An 11492-nucleotide genomic window follows, 5' to 3' on the forward strand; every position below is an offset into this window, starting at 1 on the left:
TAATATTTAATGCAGCCGAACCGTGTATTACAATGCCGTTATGTGATGACTTTCAAAGAGAAAAGCAAGAACACTCGGAATAAAGTATTATTATTATTTTTAAAAATGTTTTCCGATTTCATATCACATAAACACCATATCCCAACGTGCATTGCGGCGTGATTTTAGCCTATCAAAACCTCTGAAAAAAGAAATGTATCTCTCAGAATCGAAAGAGAAAACCCTATGGGAAAAACACAAAAGCATTGTACACAATTTAAACCAATTAATGTCGTATAATTAACTAGGATCAACTGATGTTTTTTAGTGGATGAGTACTGCAGATATCACTGTTAAATCATTTGATCATTGGTTTTATTATGAAAACGTCGAGACCGGAAATACTGTTTTCAACCCGTAACTTTACATGGAAGCTTGCCGCATATACGTTCTCCTGACGAAACCTCAAATCATCTTCGTAATATCTATCAAACTATAGATCCTACATAACGACTGGACGTGGATTCTAAAAGTACAATATATACTTCTCGCTAGAAATCTAATCATAAAGCGTTTTAATGGCCAAACTATCCTACAATTTAGGATTTTACAGAGAGGGTTATTTGTGAATAAACAACCCTCTGTAACGTTTGCATTCAACGGGAGCACTAGAGGCCGACAACTTTAAAACGTAATTATAGGTCGTATTAAGCGCTTGAACAAACGACATATTTGGTCGTAATAAGGGCTTAAACAATCGACCCATTTGGTTGTATGAGTTGGAGGAATTGTTGCTTAAAGTAGGGGTGGGCGGATCGATCCCAAAATATCGATACCTCCGATATTACGTTACGTTTCAAAATATCGATACTGTTATACTTTTTTTCTCGTCTCCTCTACTCGTCAATTTCTTCAAAAAACTATGTGCAGACGAACACAAGTATATGCTCTTTTCTTCTCTCTCCACTGCTGTCCTCTTCTCCTCGAGGCTCCCTGTCTGAACGCCGATTATCAAGCTGACTGACAGCAGCCAGCAGGGCAGGACAGCAGCAGCCAGCGACTCGCGAGTGCAACACACACACGCACATGATGGCTGAGAGAAAGAGCAGCGTTGTGTGGAGCAATTTCACAACTGGCCATTAAAACTTAGCGAACTGTGATGTGTGCAAGAAGACAGTTCGCTACTTTGGCCACTTTGTATTGTTATTTTTCATGTTTGCACTTTAAATTTGCAAAAGTAAAACGTGTATTTGTCTATAAAAACTGTCCTGTCTTTATTCATGAAAATGAATTCAGATTTAGTCTATTTATGATGATTTCAGCTCAAAAATCATGTCATGCAGCTCTCCCCTATATGAAAGTACATAAGACGCTTTTCATTAAAAAAAAAGTATCGGTATCGATATCGGTATCGGCGATACTGGCCCTGAAATACTTGGTATCGGATCGAATCCAGATTTTGTGGTATCGCCCACCCCTAGCTTAAAGAGCACCTTCGGGGGAGAGCATTGCAAAACTGGCCCCGGTAATGGTACAAATCTCAACCTGTCCTACAATGGACATCTTCCCCCCCCATCTATGTATATACTCGCATTTTAGACTCTGTTACTAACTGTATATCTGTAGACTTGGTATGTCTTAAATGTCCGGTTAGGATGTATAAGAACGAAATCTAAAATGAAAATTGTAAATAAGCAATCTGTATGTAAAAAACCACCTGTATGTAAATTGTAAATAAGCCATCTGTATGTCAAATATGTCTTATATGTCTTAAATGATATGATGAATTGGAAATGGGGGACCCTGATGTAAACAAGACGAAAAACTTTCTCTGGTCTGCATCCCCTTAATAATTGTATGTTTTGAGCTGTACTGTACTGTACCCAATATACAAGCTGTTAATAAACTTTTCAATCAATCAATCAATCAGGTCATGTGCGCCTTCGTGTGTGTTGGAGGAGGGCCTCTGTAAGGAAGTGGCAGATTTTTTCCGGTTGTGTATTTTCAAATTCTAGCACACTCGAGCTGGTTTCTCCAAAATTACCTACCCCACCTTTAAGTTATTTGAGTAAAATTAGACGAAATGAACACTGGAAGCCCAACTTGTCTGTAATAATTATCGAATGTGTCCAAACTAATGTGACAAATGTTTTTAAAACACATTAGGTCATGCTTTCCATCGCTAAAGACACATGATCAGTTTGATGCCACCTACAAACTCTCTGTGCCCTGTGTGCCAAGAGAGGAGTGCTGTAGAATCAAAGGCAGATGTAAACTGAAAACAAGCAACAACAACCGCGTTGATACGAAAATAATACCAGGAGTGGCCATCAAGGGATTCCATGAATTAAAAAAGATGCGCTAAGCTCTCACAAATGAAAAAAAGGGTGAAAGATACCGTTCAGTGAAATTCTTCGTGTTTAACTCAAGGGATTCATTCTTATCATGGATTCAGTTTAGGGATGTGTTCTATATGTTACAGTGAGTCAATGAGAGTTATTTCTGTTTAAACCTATGAATGTGTTTGTGCAATGTTCCTTAACACTGTTCTGTTCTGTTTCTAAATGGAGGAAGATGTCCATGTTTATTATCAAGAGTCACTGACATTGGCCATAACATGACAAGAGCTAAAAACATAAGGCAGGAAAAATGCATGAGATATTAGACATTATTGTATTATCTAGGGACCGTGTGTGTGTGTGTGTGTGTGTGTGTGTGTGTGTGTGTGTGTGTGTGTGTGTGTGTGTGTGTGTGTGTGTGTGTGTGTGTGTGTGTGTGTGTGTGTGTGTGTGTGTGTGTGTGTGTGTGTGTGTGTGTGTGTGTGTGTGTGTGTGTGTGTGTGTGTGTGTGTGTGTGTGTGTGTGTGTGTCAGGAAGTCATGGCATCCCCTTGGACTGTGAGACCCCTTAAACACACACACGCAGGGAAGATGCAGCACTCTCTTTTCTCACGCAGGAAGTTCTGTTCTTGTCCACCATATCCTGTCTATCTTACCTTGATCCTGTCACACACACATCAACGTACACATCATATTGAAGTGTTGATGTCATGTGGATTCAAACTTACATTTTGTATTAGTTTTAGGCCACTTATAGGAGTTTCAGTTTCAGTAGACAATATCATTTTTTGTTGTGTAAAGAAGCTCGATTTGAAGATATAAAAAATGACAGCAACCAAATCGTTTTTTTATGTGTTTAAAATAACTTACAGCGATTAAAGAACCTTCAATCTGCTTTTTTTTAGATGGTATGTGCGTGAGAGTGGGCATTGTAGCGGTGAGTGTTCAGGAACTGTCCAAAGATCATAAAACCAAATGTAACAATAGCAAAACGTAATGGTTAATAAAACAAAGTAAAAGGAAAAAATAGAACAACTATTTTAAGTACATTATTTGAGTCTTTCCTGGAAATGCGGAGAAATGAGACAGAATGATGAAGGTAGAGCAGGAAATGAGGGACAACCTAAATGTGTTTGTCTGTTTTTGGTTTGTTTCTAATCTGTTCAGGAGGAAACACAGAATATCTTGAACTGGTTTGCCATTTTTAAATAGTGTGGACATGTCTGTCAACAGTGAAGGATGAACATGTGGGGTGTGTGATAGATGTGTGTGTTTGTCTGGTGGAGAGTTGCGCACAAGGAAGCTATACATCAGGGTTAAACGTATACATCCAGAGAAACCAGGACACTCGTATCTCACAAAACTGGGTGTGGGTGATGATTTTAAAAACACACACACACACACACACAAACACACACTGTCACAACGAACACATGCTAACATCATCCTGCAACCATGGGGAAAAAAATGGAAGAAAAAAAAATACTATTAACTCAATACAGTAATTAAAGATTGAATGTGCAAATAACGCTTGTTGGACGGATATAATAACGTACTTATATCAGAAGGCTTGATCATGCTGTTATATTTTTGAACATACGGTGAATCGAGGCTCTGGCTAGCGTTTCAGAGAATGTAAGATAATGGTGCTAATAGTTTAGCCTTCTGCTAATCGTAGCCACCAACTAGCTGTAGCCATAAGCATGAGGCTAAATTATTAGCATAATTTTGCTGATATACAAGTATATATATATATATATATATATAACACAGCTTTCAACATTGTGCTTCTGATTCCTTTTTGGAAATGAGAGTTTGTAGGAAATTGCAGTAAGCATGTTATTGAATACACAACTTAGTGCCAACATATTTAGCCTCTGCATACTAGCTTCTTGATGTAACATAGAGGCAAGATGGTGAACTTTGCAATGATTCACTGCAAACGTCTGAGTAGCAAATGCACACGAATGCACCTCAAACAACACTGTATACTCAGTGACTTGGATATTTATTGATTTCTTAATCTTTTTTTTCAATTGATCTCAATTAAATCATTGGCACATTAGGCCCATTTATGTTAGAGACAAATGTGTGGTATTCCTCCACATTTTTATTTTGAAATCTCCAGACCTGAGTAGGCTTAAGGCCAGCAGACAGATATTTGACCTCTGTGACTTTTATTGTTGTGAGCCGCTTCTTTTCACCTGTCAGCCAGAGCTTCATTACTTGTTTTGTGTTAGCTATTTTTACCCAGATGTTCCTCTTCATGCAAAGCCGCTCAGCCAACCAATCGGAGACATGATCCCTCACCAGTATCCCATCAGCAAACACTGCCAATTATATTATGTTGGAACAAATGAGCAAATCGAGGATGACCCTCTGATGGGGAATGAACCTGACTCAAACCTTTTGAGAACACTGACACAGCCACTTGTGACTCTGAGTCATGACTCAACACTGCTTTTGCTTGTGTGTGTGTGTGTGTGTGTGTGTGTGTGTGTGTGTGTGTGTGTGTGTGTGTGTGTGTGTGTGTGTGTGTGTGTGTGTGTGTGTGTGTGTGTGTGTGTGTGTGTGTGTGTGTGTGTGTGTGTGTGTGTGTGTGTGTGTGTGTGTGTGTGTGTGTGTGTGTGTGTGTGCGTGCGTAAGGGTTGGGTGGTCACAAGGTGGCCTAACACCGTACTGCTAATTGGCCTTTGTCTCCATGGGGACAGAAAGTGTGAGGGTTGGGCTCGATAACAAACAAAATACTAATTTATTTCACTGACTCATGCTAAACAGGTGACTGAATTTATATTTCAAACAATGACAACAAGACTGTTCCTATTGAGTGTTAAACAGAGTACATTGAAATACTTTGAATTTTGTTCAATCATGAGATATGTTGTTATATGCTACCAAGTATGGTTCCAGTGAGAAGTGGTCCCTCTTAGTGGAAAAAAGACAATGAATTACATTTCCCATGCTTTATGAATTCATGTCATGCCACCTGTGTATTCTGTGGTGGAGGAAAATGGCTCGTGTGTAAATGTGTGTGTGTTTTCAAAGTAACCCCAAGCCCTGGTGACCATTCCTTCTAACTCTTCCTGGCTAAAAGACAGTCCATAAAGGAGGTCAACATCCTGTTAGGCAAACACACACACACACACACACACACACACACACACACACACACACACACACACACACACACACACACACACACACACACACACACACACACACACACACACACACACACACATGTTCTCTATTTAGATGCTACAGTGTTTTTCCATCTCAAGTTTTCCTTTTTCAGAGAATCTCTTGTAGCATTTGCTTGCCAAACAAATTTGACCTTTGACCTTTAGGATGAAAAGCATCATTGTTCGGTAAACAAAAATCACAAATATATCCCTTTTGACTGAGACTAAATTGAACCCAACTGGTTAAACTGTTACAACTTGATTATTTCAGACTCTTATGGTGGACAAATAAGGTTAATTGTGTTAAATAAGAAATGTATTTTTAATGTCTCATAAAAAGCTTTCAGTTATCATTTATTTTACATTCTCGGGACGCAATGTCTTTCAAGACCATCAGCTAATGCATTTATATAAGTATTTTGAACTCCCTACCCTTCACTTCATGCAAAATCTGTTGACTTTCCTGTATATGTGCGCCTATATGTCTGTTTGTGAGTGCGATTTAGTGGAAGTGCGTGCGATCGACATGCCGAAACAGGAATTTTCTTCATTGTTATGTAAGATGTGTCCAAATGAGGAATTCTCTGATACGTTATCAAGGAACATTGTGTTTTTCGCGGAGAGCAGGCACCATACTCACTCAGCTGTAGACGACTCCTTTATTTAGATGCGGAAAGTAACGAGTCATCACTTTTATTCTTACTGATTAATATGAGATCAGTGAGTTCCATGTACCGTTTTCACTACAACTTTAAATAAATGTACTACTGTCAGTTAAAGGGGCACTATTGCTTAACATAAAGCCTTTAGATTCATAACATTTAACAACATAGATGTTTATTAGGCAAAGGGGACCTAATTAAAGATGTTGCATCATGGGAAGTGTACTATCTTGTGTTTTCGGGGCTCAACACATACTTAACAAAAATGCATCCACTGATGTTTCAATTTGGACCTTCTTGTTTTTAATCGCTCTACCCAACTCCTTAGAGTAGATCTTGATGCAGAATTGTGCGCAAGAGCATCTAAGTTTCCTTTAGTCGTCGCTATTTTAGAACAAAGAGTTAAGCTTTTTCAAACACTTGAGAAATAACCCTGCAGGGATTAGTTGATGGGGAATATCAACATGGTTAGTGTCAGATTGTCCAGAATAGCTCCTGTAGTCAATTCCCAACATCAATTCCTGCAACACTAGGTTTAATTCCGCTTTCAACAAGACTTTTACATCCTGATATATGGAAGTGTTTGGCTTTTATAGTCGTATCATGGTCTGTTGGTGGTTTGCGTGAGGGCAAAGATTTTTCCCGCAGGCAGGGAAGGGAAGGGAGGTCCCGGAGAGCCAGCAAACGGACGAACACTGTATCACTTGATGAATGAGGGTCTGTTATCTGAACTGGTCAAGGGCCAGGGTGAGGAGAGGATGTGCAGAGGGGAGATGGTGGGTATTGTTTGCTAAAAAATGTCCTCTTTAACACACAGACAGGATGTATTCTAAGAAAACACGATGATGAATTATAAACACGTAAAATCTCATGGTAATAGTCAGATTTTTTTTTTAAATGGTAAAAGCACTTTCACACTCAGTGACTGTTCTTCATTCCTGACATAATATTAAAGTTCCTATCATATTTCTATAGAAAAAATATCAATCCATAATTGTTAAGTTAAAATAAATGAGCATATTGTTCAATATCTGTTCTCAGATCAGACGAATCTAATGGCATTTCCGGGGTTAAACTTAACATAAAATACAGATACACCAACAACAATATAATACTAAAGGTTACCATCAATTTTGTTTATAATAACCAGAATAAAAGAGGAACAGCAAATTCCAAATCCTTCTTCCTTCCCTTTTCCTCTCCAAATGGCTCTGCTGCCGCCTATTGGTCATTGAGCGGCTGTAACAACTCAGGCTTCAATTCAAAGAAATCTACTACGCTTATATTGAGTTATTTTTGGGTACAATTCTGACAGTGAATATATTCCTGTGTATTTCATTGAGGTTTCTTGAAGAATTAGGGAAAAAGGAGTCGACAATGTTAATCAACACTGTCTTGAAAAGTCTAATTGCACCAAAGAGTCTGTTGGGTAACATAGAACAAGTGATTTTAATTTTCTTAACCCTCAGATGCATAAGTGGGTCTTTTTTGACCCGGTGAGGTGGTTTTCTTAGACTATCTTTGTAATTACATTTTGTTATCATTTCATATTCCAGCTATTCCTCAAAAAACACGTTTTGGATATCATGCCATTCAAATTTTAAATTCAAATTTTAAGAAATTGTAGTTTTTGTATCACTACCCCAAGCTTAAGTGGGTCAAAAATTACCCGCATGCATTCTCTATGGAATTTCGTTTTTTTCAAAATGTAAAAAAAATGTATATAATTATAAATAGTGACAAATTAAATATAACATATTTCTAGTGTGAACCAAAATATAACACTAAATATTATACAAGTGATTTTTCTTAACCAAAATGACAAAAATGGCATAAAAACACATATGATTCTAATACGGGTCCTTTTTGACCCACTTATGGAAGAGTGTAGGGTCCTCGTGCATCTAAGGGTTCAAATGTAAGCCCATTGTATTGATATATCTCTATCATCCTCTCTGCACCACCTCCATTTTTCATTTCCATTTCAAACTTTCCATACCAAGCCTTGGTAAAAACTGTTTTTTTGTCGTATTTGTTTTAGCTGTACTGCCCAATGTGTAGTTAACAGATACCGAACAAACACAACATGGGATTATGTAAAAGTGTTTTATTTTTTTGTGAAATGTCAAAAGGCGTTCCTTGTAGAAATATATTGTAAAAGTTTTGAGCATAACTAAACATAACAATTCAAATCAACATTGTTAAATTCAATCCTTACACCTTCTGTAACAAAATAGTGACACAGAGTCAGCAGCTTCAGCAGCAGCAGCAGCAGTCAGTCAGCAGCTTCACAAATATATCTGACAACTGCACTTATTTGCAGTTTAGTGTGAAATGTATCTCTGTGGCCAGCAGAAGTCGCTCTTCTCTCTGTATCCACTCTATCTACTGTATGGTAAAAGCATTAGTCTTCATATCCAGGTCTTGATTGCTTTGGGTTGACTGCAGCAAAATTAGGAATAGTTTAATATCATTCTTAATAGCACTATTGAGGACTCAGTGAGATTGTGTTCAGCTGAATAAAAGTTTGGTCACTCCTGGGTGTAACAACTTGAAGCCCTCTCAAGAAATATACAACACTACAGACCAGAAAGGGGGCAGCATTTAATTCCCAGTGCTCCTACATTTTTGGACAAATTTGACCGACAAATCTGCCCCAGAAAGACGTCCCCCATGACGTCAATGCTGTGACATCACCACCAAGCTTTACTTTAAATAGTTTCAGACACAGATTTATGGTCTTCTGCCCTGTGCCCTCCAAGGTACTTCAAATGTGTGTGAGTGTGTGTACATACACAATCTTATTAGCACAATTCCTCATTGAAAGCTCACACCACAGATGACCCATTAGAGGAGCTGGTCTGATTAGATCTTTGGAGGACATTGTTGCAAAGATCTGCATATAAACGAGTGAAGCAGATTGTTCAGGAGATGGGGAACCTCGAGGGCTTCTTGTTTGCAATTCAGGTGGTTATTAATGATCATATTAAGAACTAAACATTATGAAAGGCTTCCATATGTCATATAAACGCTTTGGATTTGCTGCTGGTTTGGTCAAAATATGAAATGAATGAGACGACAAAGGGAGTTGTAGAGATCTATTAATTAAGTTTATAAGCATGAGTACACGTCTTTTAATCAAGGTGGAATACTTTATCTTTGCATCTGCCTTCTATTAAATCAAAGAACTATGCATACAACTTCAAGAAATTGTTGGCCTGAAAATAATTGTTGGGTAAAGTAAACAAAACACATTACGTTGTGTTGCTAACTACATCAAAGTAGTTAACTCAACTATCTCTATTAAGTTTCTTGAGTAAAGTCTGTCTAATTAAATTAGTTAAGTTGGCCAATCAAAAAATAATAGGTTTGAGGGTCAAACTAAAGAATGGGGTCTCCAACTGAAATCTGCAGGGGCTAAATCTACATACTTGATTTCCCACATGCTGCAATCTCTTATTCTTTCAACTGGACTTTATCTTTTTTAAAGTAAACCCTTTGTTTGAATACTGATATTTATTTTTATTTCAAATATACTGATATATACAGTTCTCAACGCGGGATAAATTCTCTCTTGGTTATTTATCATATTTACCTTACAGAGTAAAACTGTAGGAGCTTCTTCTCTTTTGAATATTATCTTTTGTGCCAATTTTTAACAGTAAAAATAAAGAATGTGTCTTTCTGTCTTCAAACTGTGCACCTCTAATGCATACAAACATCTAAATCTACTTCAACAGGGATAAATAATCCTGCAATATTAGTTTCCAATCTGCATGAAGTCTTAAAACTGTCTGAAATACAAACATTCTGCACCATATGTGAGAACGATATACAGTGCACTTTAACTGCTATTCTTGTATTTTATACTTGTCTTATTCTATTTTAGATTAAATATTTACCAATGTGACTTAAAATCGGTTTCTATTGCAGTCTAACTTAATGCTTTTAATGTTTTGTTTTTTATAAAGCACTTTGAATTGCTTTGTGTTCAAATGTGCTAAATAAATAACCTTGTCATGTCTGTCTGTGTCAGTCTGACCTACCTACTGTAGAGTCGAAATAAATGAGGACACAATAAAGCACTCACCAGTGATGTGAGAAGAATTCACATCCTTTGCTCTGGGAAAATGTTCACTACCGATACTCAAGTTTGAGTATACTTCATTAAAAGGTACTTCAAATGAAACCCTACTTACTTAAGTATTAGCAGCTATGTGGCTTGCATATCAGAAATAAAATGTCCCAGTGTGACAATATTAGATTGTGTTACAACAGTATCTTGACCTGGTAAAGGTAGGAGTAGAAGCAGAAATTAAACCTCTTTCGTATTTGTTTTTACATGTTGTGTGATACACAAACACATTTAATGACCAAGAAATCTACAAGCTTCCTTGAAATGAGGCGCACAGAGAACGCTATAGCACATCCCTGCTGCTTTATCCTAACAACCATACTGAGAGAAGTAAAGAGAAGGGAGCACAGAGAAACATAAAAGCCAGCGAGTGTGTGCAGAAGAAAAGGAGAGAGGAAAAAGTGTGTGTGAACATTACAGTCATTGTAGTGAGGATCCAGTGAGGGGGGGAAGGACACAATGGGATGTCATTAGGACACACACACATAAATAACGGGTGGGTGTTGTCAGCTTTTCAACGCAGATGGGATCAACATGAATGAACCCCGAGAGAACGACTGTGTGTGTGTGTGTGTGTGTGTGTGTGTGTGTGTGTGTGTGTGTGTGTGTGCGTGTGCGCGTGTGCGATGGAGAAAGGGTCGAAGAGGCAAAAATGCATAAACACACCCTCGCATTAGCAACACACTAAACAACTTTTACCATTATATAAAGTGCAGAAAAAGGTAAATTAGAGTGTACATCTAGGAAAGCCAACAGAGCTACACCTGTGAGTCAGTTTCAGACGGCTGCCATCAACTTTTCTCATCACGTTGTCATGGTAATAAGCATCAGTAGGCTACATGACACAGCGCGTCTTTGGCTGAGCAATCCAGTGATGAATGAGTTCAGGCGGTCCAGATTTCTCCGAGTCCTTCGCCGTCAGACACACCATAATGGCGCTTTGCATGACAAAAAGAAAAGTAGAAGCACCTTCTATAGCGGCTGCCTTTTGTGTTTCAAAGAAGATTAAAAAGGAAATTAAAAGTGGGAACGGAGCTGGAATTAGGAGAGGGAGACGGAGAGGGGACCAAGAAACCTTGAGATCAATATCTTCCGTATAATTACCCTCAGCTTCCTGGGTTGCTAGGAGACCAACTGGAGATGAGAGAGAGGAAAGGAGAGGTGGACAGAGAGACACACACGAGCTGGGAATCATT

The sequence above is a fragment of the Gymnodraco acuticeps genome, unplaced genomic scaffold, assembly GCF_902827175.1.
Source record: "Gymnodraco acuticeps unplaced genomic scaffold, fGymAcu1.1, whole genome shotgun sequence".
Taxonomy (NCBI): Eukaryota; Metazoa; Chordata; class Actinopteri; order Perciformes; family Bathydraconidae; genus Gymnodraco; species Gymnodraco acuticeps.